General features: G+C 32.4%; 1 long non-coding RNA gene across 1 annotated transcript; it reads right to left on the bottom strand.

Annotated features, from left to right (window-relative positions):
• Nucleotides 1–3,151: 3,151 nt before the first annotated feature.
• Nucleotides 3,152–9,014, bottom strand: LOC143083621 (uncharacterized). The gene is made up of 2 exons (XR_012980808.1): nt 8,843–9,014; nt 3,152–4,874 (listed from the first exon to the last, which is right to left on the bottom strand). It is a non-coding gene; the product is annotated as an uncharacterized LOC143083621 (long non-coding RNA).
• Between the last annotated feature and the right edge of the window lie 8,662 nt (nt 9,015–17,676).

Below are 17,676 nucleotides of genomic sequence, written 5' to 3'. Positions count from 1 at the left end.
CACAAGCGTGTATTTTTATACCTCACAGTTTCATTGGATAAATATTTGTCAAATATTAGCTCACGTGGTGTGAATAAATAAGAATATTTTTGTCGAAATTCGAAGGGCCAGTGCATATCCTCGTCAAATTATACCGCCAGTAAAATAACCATAATACCGGCGAGGCCAAATTGAATGCAATATAGTTCGGAAAAATAAAACAGTTATCGCCAAAATCGTTAAAATTACTACGGCCCTCCTAGAAGCAACCATTACCTTGGTTGACAATTTTTGCAATGAAACTATGTGGTAAGAAGTAACTTCAAATATGTATACAAAAAAAGAAATGCAATTTACGCGGACTTAGCAATCCAAAGGTATTTACATATTAACAAGACATCAAGAAATTAACATATTATATTCGATATGTTACGCTAAAGATATGCATGATATATTTGCCACTGCGTGTTAATTGAACAACAATTTATTAACCACACCATGGCTAAGTTTGTTTAACCCTTTTACAATATTAATTAAAAGCAATGTTAATGCTATTTATTTTATTAATATTTTGTTTAACTTATAACAGAATGCAAATGCTCACGTGCCCACTCTGCATTTTTTGGGGGGTGAAATATGCGTGTTCTGACAATTGTAAAGGTATCTCCTTTTTACATTTTTTAGATGAACGCAGATCTCGACGGCAAACCAATATGCCTGACACGACAGAAATGTAAGTGCTACTCAGATCAAAGAAGCGATATTATTTAATTTCCCTTTTAGATATGTTGATGATGCTCTTTCAATTTCCATTAACAATCCAAACTTTTCTGATTACGTTCCATTAATATATCTCCCAAAACTAGACATTAAGGAAACAACAGACACGGCTTCTTCCGTCTCATGTTTAGACTTATATCTCGAATTTGACATACATATTCATTTCAGTACAAAAATATATGACAAACGAGACGATTTTAATTTTGAAATTATCAATTTCTTTCACCTTAGTAGCAATATACAAACTTCACCTGCATATGGGATATACCTTTCCCAACTTATTCGATATTCAAGAGCTTGCAGCTCCTATTCAGACTTTGTAAAACGTGACCAGCGTCTGAGCAGAAAATTGATTAAACCAGGGGTATGTCAAATAACGTCTCGTCCTTTTTCTAAAAAAATGTCCATCAGAAGGTACCAAGACCTTGTTGATAGATATTCCGTATCAACTTCACAAATAACACATGATGGTCTTGATGTATATATTCTGCGTACTGACGTTGTTTAACATCTTAATAACGGGTTATATTGTTCTTTTATTTATTTGTCTTTATTCTATTATTTATATTGCTTTTACTGTTTGTTCTGTTTTCTGGGATATCCATTTGACGTAGCTCGGTACTGAAACATCCCGTTCATGTGTTTGTATTATCTTTCATTTTTGATTGTGTGTTTTGTACGTGTGACTTTTAGTGTTTCTTTAGTACATATGACGTGGCTTTACACTTTTAAAGATCCCGCAATTAAGTTCTTGTTCTATTATAATTTTGAAAAATACTTGAACGACAAAACCATATGTTGATTCTTAAAAATTCTAAAGAACTTCTGAATAATTTTAAATCTCGGTCTTTTTCTGAAATAAGTTCTAAATTAACTTTTGATTTTTTAACCCTGTATACCACAATTCCCCAGGTGAAATTATAATATTTCTGAATATACTTATTCCCCATTTCCATTCTCAATTTTATTAGAACGACAAAATTATTTATATTTCTTTCTGTGTGACGTTTACATTTTCTGACGTCACACACGCGCAGCAATGAATGTGGTTGTTAAATATGATAAATCTTTTTGTGTGCTTCTTTGTTAAATAATTGTTTGTTTTGAGATTATGACACAGTGCTTAACCCATATTTTGACAACTTTACTCATTATGTCTGTTTTGTTCACGCACCGTTATAAATATGATGGCACTTGATGCGACTGACTTACAAGTGAGAAGTTTAGCGCTATAACACAAGTTCAATCCACCATTTTATACATTTGAAAATGCCTGTACCAAGTCAAAAATATGACAGTTGTTGTCCAATCGTTTATTGTGTTTCATTATTTCGTTTTGCCATTTGATTAGGGACATCCCGTTTTTAGTTTTCCTGGGAGTTCAGTATTTTTATTATTTTACTCTTTATTACCTAAACAACCGTTTTTAATTGGGAAAGGTGTTAATAATGTCATTCTGTCCATTTACCCATAAAAAATGTCGGATATTTAAATTCATAAATGATCAACATTATCTTTATGATCAAAATCAAGAAAGTGTTCAGTTTGCATAACTATATTGTAAGCAAGACAATAAATACACACATAATATATATAAAGCCGAAATTGCTACTAGACCTTTTGTTGACTCCCTATATGGAAGGAAAATAGAAAGAAAGTGTTACAATCAGATCAAGGTAAATTTAATACCTATAATTTTTTTTAAACTTTATTTTGGTTTTGAAATTATTGTTTCCAAAGGGGCGTGGTCACATGACCACTGATTCCTTAGCGTTCTCCTAGTTTGACAAACCAAAAGGCACCTTGTATCGCTCCTTTGACCATAACATATTTTCACTGGTTCAGTCAACAATCAAATCATTGTTATAAATAATTTTACACATTTTAGTAGTATAAAAAGGTTGTTTAATAAAAGCCTAAATTAACATGTAATTTTCATAACCCAGAGTCAATAATTTTACGCTTACATGTCTCTTTGTTACATGGCTTAATTATGTAATCTAAATATTCTAGTTGTGTGTCATTCTTCTAAATCTCAAACTCCTCTTTTTTTTTAAATGTAACTTACATAAAAAGAATTTTTTGAAAAAGCAATTTAAACACAATTTAGGACTAAGCCACATAAATAACACAACTAAGGACTTCGACACATGAATAGAAAAATGTAAGACTTAGACACATTGATAACAAAATCCAGGACTTATAGATGTATTATTTGAAAGGTCAAACTCAAACTTAGTGTGCAGTCAATCATGTAAAACTAACCAAGATACAAGAAAAGTCATGGATAGATATTATTTTAGGGCAAAATTCGTTTTTCCACATGAAAAAATATCTTTGCTTTTGCTTTTGTGAAATGTGGAATGTCCCTGTTTTAAAACCGAAAGATAACTTTCTATACTACAATTTTGATTTATTATTTCAATTTAAACCAACTTTGTACACAAATGCGTTTTCTTCTCTTTTTGCAACTAACAAAATATCTTTTGTTTTGTCATAATGCAACGCCTGGGCATATCCTAGCTCATCCCTATTAGTTATTATTTGTTTATACTGTTTACCACAAGGCGAGATAAGAACAACTAAATCATTTGATAAAACAAACAAAAAGCCGTCGTCATTTAGAGCAATACCACGAGGATTTTTTTTATATGTAAATGTCCATTGAATGACACCTTTAAAGTCACAGCACGTAACAGAATCTTCATACAGTGCTGTGTAATAAATGTATTTTCCATTTGTGTCGACATATGAAAACTCTGATATGTTTTCATTTGTGATCGTATTAATAGATTCGGTCTGAAGGTTAAGTATCTTCAGTTCGAATTCTGTACAAAATATTACATTGTCGTTATGTACTACTACACCATAACACTGATATTCGATAGGAATGAATTTCGTAATCGCCCTATTCTTAATGTCAATAATACTTAGGCCGGTCTTTTGACTATTTGAAGATACAATCAATATGTTGTCTCTGGTTCCATTTGTTACATCGACTGCACCTGGTAGTTGTATCTCAAAGTCTTTATAACCGTCAGCCTTTATCAAAATTAGCACAGCCCTGTTATAACAGGTTAACGCCAGTCTACCATCCGGAAGAATACAACAACCTCGCACGTTCTTTGATGTTGTCTTGATCGTCTGCTGTAACAGCGCTGTAACATTGTCAATTGATTTAGTTGGTAGTTGCGGAATAATCATTTGAGCTTGTGTTTTTTTTTCTGTCTCGTAATGCTGCTTTAGTTGGCCTCACTACTACAGCTATTTCCCCAAATCTTTGTACGCTTCTAGTAATGGTCTCGATTGATTTGTCAATACTACAAGTGATGACCCTGGTATTAACCGCGTCTCCGTTGACACATGATTGAATGAACTCGTTGTTTTTAGATAAATCCTGCTCTATTTGTCTGATTGACATAAATGTCTGGAGGTCGGAAGCATGCTGCTTGATATTTGCAATTGAATTCTGGTACTTTGTTAAATGATTCTCCTTTTCTTCTAATGTTTCACCAGCAGACGAACTTTCTTTATTTCGGTTTCCTCTACTTTGTTGACTTCATCTATCAACTTCTTCTGTATCGTATTCAGGTGAGTATCGATCTTAGAACGAATGTCCTGAATTTGTTTTTCAATCTGGTTTCTGCTTTCTGAAAGATTGGTAAGATTTCCTTTGTACGTGTTTTGTATTTCTTTAATATTGTCCAACAATTCAACAAGCGTTTCCTCAATTTCTTGGAAAGAGGTGGAGGTCTTTGCGTTCTTGACGATGTCGTCTAGATTGACAACTTTATTGCATCCTTTATGACCTTCATTGACACATTTACCACAGCACGGTGTTTCATGATCTCTGCAGTATAAAATTATTTTTTCATTATGCTTGGTACAAGACTGGGTGATCTGTAGCACATCTTGAGGTAGTGTCTGGTATTCTGCTATTTTCATCGTTTTGTGATGTCGGGTTGCCTTTGACAGGCTGTGGTGTTCTTCACAATCCGAACAAAATCCTTCATCACATTCTGGACACCATGCTACAGATGGTTTTGTCACGTGACGAAGATCACATATTCCACACACATGTGCTGCACTAGCCATTATAAAACTATGTTTAACAGCTGCAAAATAAAAATATAGCTCATCAATATATGAACATTTTAAACAAAACAAACAAATACATATCATATACATGTATTCACATGAACGTTTATGAAAAGATATTCACTGGAATGTCTTTCAAGATTAAAATAGTAACCATGTGAGACCATTGGAATATTAGTTGCAACTTGAACATGTTGAATAACATTTCACTCGATTCGTTGAAGACTAGACAAAATGGCAATGCAGAAAAGTTATGAATCTTGCTTTTTTTTTTAGAAGTTAATGAAACTTTTGTATCCATATGTGCAATCTAGTCACCATAAGATGAGTTGAAATGGAATACATCTGGCTACTGAGATTTTCATTTAGGTATATCACTTCTCTTGCATTATTTCTAGGAGGTAATACTGTGACTGACTAATAGTATGCAAAGTCAGATAAGACGTGATCAATTGAGGAAAAAATGAGGAGTACTTGTGAAATCATTTTTTACCATGTTTGCCATAAACTCATCATAGATACCAGGATTAAATTTTGTATTAACGCCAGACGCATGTTTCGTCTATAAAAGACTTATCAGTGACGCTCGAATCCAAAAAAGTTAAAAAGGCCAAATAAAACTCGAAGTTGAAGAGCATTGAGGACCAAAAATCCTATAAGTTTTGCAAAATACAGCTAAGGTTATCCATTCCTGGGGTAAAAAAGCCTTTGAATTTCAAGAATTCAAAAGTTTCGTCAATAGATAACTTATAGATATGACCATTTCAATGATAATTCATGTCAGCACTAAAGGCTGGTGATACCCTCGGGGAATTAAAACTCCACCAGCAGTACTAGTGGCATACGATCAACTTAAACATTATGCAAAAAGCGGAACTCAATACATAATTAAACTGTCAATTGTTCTTGAACAATTGAGAGGTCTTTCCTTTTGCAATGTAAAATACATGTTCAAATAGACGTAGAATGTATTGAAAAGCTTTAAAACACACTGAAAATCCTTTAAATAAGGTTAAAAACACTAAATTCGCTATCTTGGACATGACCTTGACCTTTGACCTTTTGACCTTTGTCAAGGTCATTAGTCCCCAATGTCATTGCTGAAGACCCCATGGGTCTAGGACCTACGGTTATATAGTAAAAGCTGATTTTGTCTTTTCAGAAACGTAAAAGAGGCTTTATGCCCCTTAAAAAAAGGTCAAATCTCTGCGGTCAAAATGTAACAAAGTTGCGCTGTAACGACCCAAACATTTTCCACCATTTAAAATTTCTGTAAGTATAATGGTTTCTGAGATTATCCCATAACAAGGTGTTAGGTCAAAGGTCAAGGTCAACATACAAATTTGACCTTGAGGTATTTTTCAAAGATACATGAATTGATGATGATTGGTGAAGATCCTAGGTGTCTACGACTTACAGTTTCTGAGTTTTGGTGGCCAACCGACACCGGTTAATTTTCATAGGGGCATAACCCTACCAATGAGTCGTTGAATCTTTTCGATCCAAAGGTAACGAAGAACCGGGGTCTGGTCCTGAACAAATTTCACCCTTCGTTTTTTTTCTACCTATTACGGTTACGGTGTTGGAACGATAACAAGGTTTTTGGGTTTCGGAGGGATTACTCCGAACCGACAAAATATTTCGACTCACAGGGTGAGTTCCGGATAGGTATTCATGACACCGATACAAAGTGTGAATATGAAAGCGACACGTCTTACGGTTACGGAGGGAAATTTTGTCAAAGTTTGGCGGAACAAAAAGAATAATAATAAACGGAAGAAATACAGTAAGGTCTTTCCCTTTAGTAAAAGGAAAGACCTTAATAACGAAATCAAACGCAATTAATCAACGGATCAATCGAAAATCTACTGCCATACCTCTGACTAGGCATATGCATTATAAGAAGAAAAAATGGTGGGTTAAATCTGGTTTTATAGCTAGCTTATTGTGTTAGACAATCGATCAAGTCAATCGTTTGAAAAAATTAAGTTTTGTTTGTAGATGATGTTACAATCATAAGTCCTGGTAAATTCATAAACATTTAGACGTGCAGTATCAAAAGATTTATTTTGATTAAATACGAATCAGCGAATTATTATCTGTTCATGTATTCTTATCCTAACAGTACTTAACAAAAAAAGACCTACCAAGTTAATTTGAGTTTTACTTACAAATATTATTTCTTTCGATTACTTCAGTTCTTCCAAACAAAAAGATTACCATATGACTTACAAGTTTAATAAATAAAATATCATTTAAGTTAAAATTAATACAAATGTGGACCAATATATCCCTTTTGAGTTATTCTATTAGTCAATAATTCCCGCCTTTGTGAGTTTGTTTTCCAGATAAATGGGAACTGAACTTTAATGAACATCTGCATTATGCAGGATAAACTAGAAATACATAATTCTGTGAACTATGTTTTTTTTGGTACAAAATGGTACGACTCGTTTGTTCTATAAATATATACAATTGTTGCTACGTAGAAAAGGGAACTCATAAAAGTATGTAAGATACCGGTGTCCTGTGAAGTACTTCGGTCACGATTTTGCAAAACGGAAAATAAAAAGGTGACTGTTTATGTACAAATATTGCAACCAATGTTTTCATCTGATCAGCATTGAATAAGGACTGTTTGTATATAATATTTTTATATAGAGGTGGTACTTTTCAACCTGCTGATCTACAAAACCTATGAATACATAACAAATGTCGCAAAAGAAAAATAACTATATGAGTAAAAATCATAGTACGTCACATCCAGTTGAATACGAAAAATAGTAGAAAAAACATATATTTGATTTGACAGTTGTGGGGAAATAAGCCTACATTGTTTTGCAGTATAACATTTCTGGGTCATACACATACATAATCGGTGTTTCAAAGCAATATTGTTTGTTTATGGTGTTTCTTGTGAATATTTTGGAACCTCGAGGTATTATGAATACTAAGCTTTTATAGCGGTAAACAAGAGGTAAAAATTCGATTGGTTAAATTCCATTGAGGGTTATTTTCTTATATGCAATGGAATGTTTTGTGAAATTGTGTCTATAGTACTGGGCAGAATAACACTTTACTCGTACCACGTAAATATTTTAATTTTTTTTGGCAAATTTAACAAAGTTTAATAGGAGAAATCATCAATGATGGTATTTTACCTAAAACACAGACCCGTCTGCCAACTTTGGTGAGTTTGCTTTTTCCATTTTTTTTTTTTTTATAATTCATTGTTAAGGTGGTTGAGATATTTGATGGGATGAAGATATCCGAATTTGTTTTTAAATAATCAGTGCATTTTGAATATAAAAAAGAAGATGTGGTATGATTGCCAATGAGACAACTATCCACAAGAGACCAAAATGACATAGAAATTTACAACTATTGGTCACCGTACGGCCTTGAACAATGAACAAAGCCCATACCGCATAGTCAGTATAAAAGGCCCCAAAATGACCATGTAAAACAGTTGAAGTCATATGATATGAGTTAATTGAAAATTTAATGTTTAAATTATCGAACCAATTCATGAATATGAACTTAACTAAGAAATATTTTATTCTTATTACACATTTATAACGTAAGTGGTTGTCGATCGAAATATAATTAACGTTCGAGTTTGATGTCGAAGTTTACCTGTTTACTGAATCATGAGATTTATAAAAAAAAAACAACAACAGAAACAGAGCATGTGAATAGCTTGGCAAATACGTGAACTGAACGAATCATTGTATTTGCACTTCCGCTTCGGGTGGCCGAAGTTATAACCAGAATGTACGACTGCAGTCGTTATCACACATTGCCCTCTGGTCCAGGTGAGCTAAAAGTTATTGATATGCTACGTGGTCATATATGATATAAATGAAACTATATTTTATATCCTCGACATTACCTGGTAAATGATCGTCGAATTACAAATTAAACTTTTAATGGGTAAAGACTATTTACTGATTACTGTACCAAAAATAAGTATTCCAATACTTACGTGAATCAAACCTGGAGTAATAACACAAGCAGCTAAAACGCAAAAGGGTACATTGACAAGGAAGGTAATAATGTAAAAATAGAAACTGATCACGTGGTAGTCGAGAGTCATGGTCACAATGTAAACAAATAAAGAAACAGTTTAAGTGAGACACTTAAATGGCGGTTCATTTCAAACAGGTAATTTTTAGATAAGCGAATGTTAATTTAATACCGTGTGTTAACAAGTTTTGAAGCATAAGGCATGTTCTATAATAGAAAAAAAGTTTTTGCACGATATCTTTATTCAGATTTAAGATTATGTAACATTTAGTGGTTATGTTGATTGATTGATTGATTGATTAATTCATTTTCAACACTGTCGATCTTTTATATCTGGGCGTTATGTATTCGGGTTTAGTTTTCTTTGATTAGTTAATACTTCAGTTTCTTTATGTATATCTCTTTCATATTCATTTGATAAAATTTACTGTTTGCAATAGCATGAATTGTTCTATATAATAAGAATGTTCTTATCCCGGGCATAAAAACAATGCCGTATTTGGCGAAACCTTTTCAACTTTTTATCTCCAGTGCTGTACAACTTTGTACTTTTTTCACTTTCGATCTTTTATATCTGGGCGTCACTTGTAAGTCCTGTGTGGACAAGGCGCGTTTTTGGCGTATTGAATTTTAAACCTGATGCTTTTTGTTATCTATTAATCATGTTTTTCTTTGTCTAATATGTTCTCCTATTTATTTGTATTGTAGTCCTGTAATATTATGTTGTCATTTCAATGTTATATTTAACTTTGCCATTAAAGTGCGAGGTTTGGCATGCCACAAAACCAGGTTCAACCCACCACTTTTATTCCCCTTTAAAAGTGTCCTGTACCAAGTCAGAAAGATGGCCATTGTTATATTATTGTTCATTTCTGTGTGTTGCATTTTAACGTTGAGTCGTTTGTGTTTTCTCTTATTTTTGAGATATTGAGATCAGACGTGGCACGGTACTTGTCTATCCCAAATTCATGTATTTGGTTTTCTTGTTATATTTGTTATTCTCGTGGTGTTTTGTCTAATGCTTGGTCCGTTTCTGTGTGTGTTACGTTTCGGTGTTATGTCGTTGTTCTCCTCTTATATTTAATGCGTTTCCCTCGGTTTTAGTTTGTTACCCCGATTTTGTTTTTTGTCCCTGGATTTATGAGTTTTGAACAGCGGTATACTACTGTTGCCTTTATTTTGTACTATTTGGTCGCAGTCAGTTCTAATTGGTTTAGGAAGTTGTAGAGTCCGGCGAAAACCACAAACCTTCGGTAGGAAAACTAACAATCCTAGTCATTTCAGATTAGAGTCGAATGTACCTACCCCGTGCGGGATCGAACTGAAAACTTAAACGTTGACTGGCTAGTGAAACAGTTGTTCGATTAACTACTTAGACAATAGGGTTTTAAGGCCCATTTGTGGTTTTAATGTGCTTCATACATAAATTGTATAGAAAATCGACAGAACTTATATTTGACAATGATAGAATAAATATAAAAGGATTACCGCCTATAGTTCGGTCAATAATATCCATAAAAGACGTGTTAAAACCATTCAGCAGAAGGCAGAGCACATTTCATTCCAATGGTTATACCTTTTTTGTTGCAAAACACCTCCCGCGAACGCAACATGTACACAATTCTCTTTTTGAACTGTATGCTGCCAAAAAAAAAATGATATAATGTCATTTTCAGAGAATTTTTTCCTTGAATCACAATGATCTTAAAAATGTACGTTTCATCCTTCCCTAAGACAAGATACTTATTTTGTATTTACATTGGTGAGCATCAATTAATATGAAACAAAGCAGGTATGATTCTGTCAAATTGTTCTTTAGTTTATATTGCGAAATAATTGTGTAATGGGTTGAAAGTCCAATATTTATATTTTATGAAGTTCTTCTCCTGGTGCATGCTGGCTTTTGACACATTACCAGTTTTCATTCTTAACTTTATTAATATATTTGCTAATTTGTCGTTTACTAATTTGTAATCACGAATAATGCTTTATTTGCCGTGATACCTGATAATTTTGTTATTTGAACAGGACAATGAATTAAACTATTACGAAGCACTTAAATTGGATTTCGCAATGCGTACAAAATTAATGTTGAAAACAGTTCCGATTTGCAGGAAAGGGGAAAACATCCAAGATCAGAATACATAGGTTGTTTGTTAAGGTCACACCCCCCATCTTTAAAAAAGCGCAATAACCACTGTAAGACTAATCTATTCAACATTTACCTACACCAATACGAGGAATGTTGTTATATTGTGTCATGTGTTCTATTATTGTCTGTTTGTCTTTTTCATTTTAGCAATGGCGTTGTCAGTTTGTTTTCGAATTATGAGTTTGACTGTCCGTCTGGTATCTTTTGTCCCTCCTTCGTTAGTGTTATAAATTCACAATCTAGACTCTGTTGATTAAGAGTTTGCTTTTCAGGACTACGAAATGAATTAACCTTTGTCGGAACCTGCAAATTGGTTTTGGTTTTGTTAAAACATTGTTTTTATTAAATCTATTACTTTGATTATTATTGATATATTTTTATAGTAATTACAATTACCAGACTGAGTGTGCTTATTTACGTATTTAAAATAAAATGTTCTTAAAAAAGGTTTAGTTAGCTTCTATATATCTTAGTACGAGATTCAATTGTTCAAACTAGAGACTTTAAAATTGGTATTCGCTGCTTCTACGCAAAGAACGCGGAAGTAACGAGTCAGATCAAAGACGGTCGGCTCGATGTCAAAATAAATTAAGGTATCCGGGAAAGATGACATGCCTTCTTGTATGCTGCTACCTAGTGAACTACTACGTTAATAAATCTACTTAAGCGTGCCGATCTAGTGCAAAACAGATTTAATATCTATATAACATTTACATGTTATCGTCTTGAATATGCTTATAACATTGCCTCTTGACATCCATCATCATCATCTCAAGACGACATTTATCTTTCTTTTTACTTCATAAAATATATTTAACAAATATATGATATTTAAACAGAGATTAATTAATAAACGTAAATAATTTGCAATTCAAATCACTGAACTTTTTTAGTTGTTGCAGAAATAGCAAAATTAAATTGCATTACCATTTTGCCTTGATACATATATATGGATTAAAGCAAGACAATTCTTAATTATGCAGTAGCAGTTATCGCGGCTACCTCGTTCTCACTAAAGTGATATCAACAACTGAAGCGAAAATTTATTTGTCTCTGAAACATGGTATAAATGTACTCAATATACTAATAATTAGGTTAAAGATCAAGCAATTGTTTACAAAAAAAAATACTACACCTACATGTCCTTACATACTGGCCAATTTTCAACATAACTAAGAAAAGAAACTGTTGGTTCATTATCGTACTCCTATGTTCATTCTTTTTTACGAGTGTTAAATGTTAAAAGGAAGTTTTTTTCCTCTCTACTTGTCTTCTGGATTCGTTTGCGTGTCGTCGCACGCATTGACGTTTACTCCGCTTCCCATTTTATTTTATATTTCTGTTCATCCGATAATGGAATAGTGTTTAAATCAAACCTGCTGAATAATTCAAAATAATGTAAAAAAAACTATATAACAATACCGACTATTGTTCAAACAAAATTGACCCGCCGAAATTTTAGTAATTAAGTAACTTACTTTTCACTGAGAAACTTAATATGTCAATTTTATTTTATACAATCAAACAAGACAAAGGAAAATACATTTCAATCAGAATTAAATAACGTTTAACGTTACGGTTTTATAGTTTCAAAAGTTGTGAATGTAATCTGTTTTATTTTGTGTAATTGTTGAACTGTACGTGTTCTGTACACATTTATATGCAAAAATAATAAGGAGTTAGCAAAACAATCAAAAGACAGACAATCAGCAATCTAAGATCTGCTAGTTAAGCAACATGACCACATTATCACACTTGTTATAAGAGAGACGCGAAAGATACCAAACGGACATTCAAACTCGTCAATCGAAAACAAAATAGTTTGCTCATTGTTCTGCTTTTAAATTGTTTCTATAACTGCTAATAATATTTGACAAAAGAAATAAATAATTGGGAAAAGTCATCGTTCAAGAGAAATAACTTCTACAATTGATGTCGCTGACTGAAGAAATGTGCGAACGGTCAACGCTTTTGCAACCCTGTACAAAATTTAAGAGACGAATTTAATACTTCTAATGACATTTTATTTGATTTGCTAGGATCATGAAAACACGTTTTCTATCACTTTTTTTTTATTTCATCTACCTGACTGTGTAATTTATAGAGTGAGGTACGCTCGTGTTATCATGAATCTTACATTTAATTTTGAAATGAATGTATATATCAGAATGACACGAGATAGGTGATAGGCAATCAAAATAACGTGGTATAATGAAGAATGAAAATTAATAATTCATTAATATGATACACGTCCGTTTAATAGAAGCAATTTCAGGTACTGCTCACGGAAAGATTTAAAATAAACAACCGGTTCAAGATCATGTAACTCTTTTTCACTCGTTTGCATTGTATAACCATGTTAGCAGGCAATCATGTGATCAGGTTCTATTGCTACATTTTACTTTCCTTGTCTATTTAGCTCTTTTTGTGTTACAGCTTGTGTTGGAATTGGTCTTGATTCAGGTTATAAGCGTGGTTCAATTATGGTGTGGCTATACATAATCGTGACTGCTTTTATCATGATTAAATAATTTGCAGATTGATCATGCATGTAGTTGAACTTATCAGTATTGTTTCATCCTCGACAATTAACATATTTTAAAGTCATTCCATTTGATATTCGGGGATAGTAGTTGACCATAAGGTTGTCAATATTTATTATAATATTTTACCCATTATTTGAATGGTGTATTGAAAATGTCTACACCCTGAAAAATCTTTACAATGATGTTTACAATATTGTAGCGTCATGTAAGAAACACAATGCTGTACAAGTTTAGCTTTCTTTCTAAACAGCATCAGAGTTCTGCGTTATATTTTTCTATGAATCAAGATGTGTTTATGTATTTAGGTAGCACAATACAAAGATTTTATAACTCCAACTCCCAAGTTTTAAAATGCTGTAACTTTCTTAATAATGCTTGAAAATTTATAAAAGTGGTAGTTTTATATAGCTAACAGATTACTCTTTCAAATTAATGCAATGTTAGTATCATGCAACAATTATGTAACCAATTATAATGTTAACTGTGTGTAAAATATTTTCCCCCAAATTTCCACTTTCAAATGAAATTAGCTTCTGAATAGGTATCCCTAGAGGGTTGATTTTATTATATGTTGTTCCTATGGCCATTATCTACAAAAGGGTGTCTCAGATTTCAGATAGAATGTATAAAACAAATTTTACACCTAATTAAACATTATCTTCTTTTATGTGGTTAGGATGTTTACACTAATTAGAGATTTATGAGAGAATGGAATACAATAGGGACAATCTGAGACACCCTTTTGAAGCCCATGGTGTGTTGATTGAGATTTTGTTAAATTTTCTGTATAGTTAAAGAGATGATAGAGCTAAATTCATTCAAGTGAACTTACCCAGATTTTGCCACTAATTACATAATAATTGATTACATAATGATTGCATAATAAAAATATTGCATTCATTTAAAAGATTAATCTTTTATCTATCTATGTATACCTCTTTTATTATTTTATATGCATTCATAAGAAAGTTGCAGCCTTTCAAAGGTTAGTGATTGGAAGTAAAAAAATCTTTGTATTGTGCTACCTTAACAGAAACATATGTGGTAAAATTGCCAATGAGACTACTCTCATCCAAATGACATCAAGATAAAACAACTTTAAAATACAGTTACGGCCTTTATTAATGACCAAAACCCATACTGCATAGTCAGCTATAAAAAGACACGATCTGTTGTTTTAACATGTAGAATATATCATGTATCTTTTTTGTGAATATTGTCATGTGTGGCATTAAACACATGCAGTAGACATGACGTCCAAGTAATATAATAAATCGAAGTCTGATCGTCCATTAATTCCAACAAAACGTAAATATCAGTATAGAAGGGAATGTCCCTTTTTCATTGTTAAATGTTTTGGTGGTGTTATTGCAGAGTTTACTAAAGTTCAGTCAGATTTAAGGGCATACGATACAGTTACAGGGGAGGTAATGACGTTGCTAACGTAAAATGTTATTTTCGCGACGTCAAACTGTGACATATCGAGAAAAGATGCAGTTTTCGACTGATTTTTATGATTCACACTGATTTAATTTGAAAACGAGTGTATGGACCCCTATTTTTTAAAACGACATTTCGTTTCATTTTCCAGGGAGATTATGTGGACCAAATTTTGTAAAACTGTAAATAGTGCAATTTTTTTAATTTTGATAAATATACAGCATATCTGAATAAAAAAAGCATAAATTTTTCGGATACTTATAAAATATAATTTTATTTTAAAAATAGATCGAAAATAAAATAACCGATTCAGATAAAAGTGTTATTTAAAAGGTATATGACATTGTTTATAAATTAAAATCATATACTAGACAGTATAAACAGGGAAAGAGTTGGGATCATCTACACAATGTTTGTATTGTCTTTGAACTTTCAGAATTTGTTTTGCTTCAATCTGTCCCAGAAGTAAAATTTTAATTTCGAAATATAAATATAGATTCTGCTCTTTAATTCATTTATTGTGGGTTTATATTGAAGCACATTTTGCCGGTTAGCACGAAGGAACATCGTTTCCAAGACTTGCTAACCTAGGAATCCTTATATTTTTACTTCCGCTTCGGGAGGCCGAAGTTATAACCAAAATGATGTCGTTATCACACATTCACACATTGCCCTTAGGTCCAGGTGAGCTAAAAGTTATTAATATACTACGTTATCATACATGATATAAATGAACCTATATTTCATATCCTCGACATTACCTGGTAAATGATCGCCGAATTACAAATTAAAATGTTAATTGGAAAAGCCTATTTACTGATTACTACCAAATATAAGTATTCCAATACTTACCTGAATCAAATCTGGAGTAATAACACAAGCTGAAACGCAAAAGGGTACATTGACAAGGAAGGTAATAATGCAAAAATAGAAACTGATCACGTGGTAGTCGAGAGTCATGGTCACAATGTAACAAATAAACAAACAGTTTAAGTGAGACATTTAAATGGCGGTTCATTTCAAACAGGTAATTTTTAGATAAGCGAATGTTAATTTAATACCGTTTGTTAACAAGTTTTGAAGCATAATGCCATTTAACGTAAGACATGTTCTATAATAGAAAAAAAGGTTTTGCACGATATCTATATTCAGATTTAAGACTATATAACATTTAGTGGTTTCGTTGATTGATTGATTGATTAATTGATTTGTGTTAAATCCCATTTTCAACACTGTTGTACTATTTCGTTGCAATCAGTTTTCATTGGTTTAGGAAGTTGTAATGTCCGGCGAAAACCACAAACCTTCGGTAGGAAAACTAACAATCTTGGTCATTTCAGATTAGAGTCGAATGCACCTACCCCGTGCGGGATCGAACTGAAAACTAAACGTTGACTGGCTAGTGAAACAGTTGTTCGATTCACTACTTAGACAATAGGGTCACCAAGGCCCATTTGTGGTTTTAATGTGCTTCATACGGAGGAAATTGTATAGAAAATAGACAGGACTTATATTTGACAATGATAGAATAAATATAAAAGGATTACCGCCTGTAGTTCGATCAATAATATCCATAAAAGACGTGTTAAAAACCATTCGGCAGAAGGCAGAGCACATTTCATTCCAATGGTTATACCTTTTTTGTTGCAAAACCTTTCCCGCGAACGCAACATGTACACAATTTTCTTTCTGAACTGTATAGTGCCAAAACAAAATGATATAATGTCATTTTCAGAGAATTTTTTCCTTGAATCACAATGATCTTAAAAATGTACGTTTCATCCTTCCCTAAGACAAAATACTTATTTTGTATCTACAATGGTGAGCATCAATTAATATAAAACAAAGCAGGTATGATTCTGTCAATTTGTTTTTTAGTTTATATTGCGAAATATTTGTGTAATGGGTTGAAAAGTCCAATATTTATATTTTGTGAAGTTCTTCTCCTGGTGAATGCTGAATTTTGACACATTACCAGTTTTCATTCTTAACTTTATTAATATATTTGCTAATTTGTCGTTTACTAATTTGTAATCACGAATAATGCTTTATTTGCCGTGTTACCTGTTATTTTTGTTATTTGAACAGGACAATGAATTAAACTTTTATGAAGCACTTCAATTTGATTTCGCAATGCGTACAAAATTAATGGTGAAAACAGTTCCGATTTGCAGGAAAGAAGAAAACATCCAAGATAAGAATACATAGGTTGCTTGTTAAGGTCACACTCGCCCCTTTCTTTAAAAAGCGCAATAACCACTGTAAGACTAAATCTATTCAACATTTACCTACACCAATCCGAGGAATGATGTTATGTTGTGTCATGGGTTCTATTATTTTCTGTTTGTCTTTTTCATTTCAGCAATGGCGTTGTCAGTTTGTTTTCGATTTATGAATTTGACTGTCCTTCTGATATCTTTCGTCCCTCCTTTCTTAGTGTTATTAATTCACAATCTAGACTCTGTTGATTAAGAGTTTCCTTTTCAGGACTACGAAATGAATTTACTTTTGTCGAAACCTGCAAATTGGTTTTGGTTTTGTTAAAACATTGTTTTTATTAAATCTATTACTTTGATTATTATTGATATATTTTTATAGTAATTACAATTACCAGACTGAGTGTGCTTATTTACGTATTTAAAATAAAATGTTCTT

The sequence above is a fragment of the Mytilus galloprovincialis genome, chromosome 7 (assembly GCF_965363235.1).
Source record: "Mytilus galloprovincialis chromosome 7, xbMytGall1.hap1.1, whole genome shotgun sequence".
NCBI lineage: Eukaryota > Metazoa > Mollusca > Bivalvia > Mytilida > Mytilidae > Mytilus > Mytilus galloprovincialis.
The sequence above is the reverse complement of the archived record's forward strand: the minus strand, read 5'-3'. Positions and strand labels throughout refer to the sequence as shown.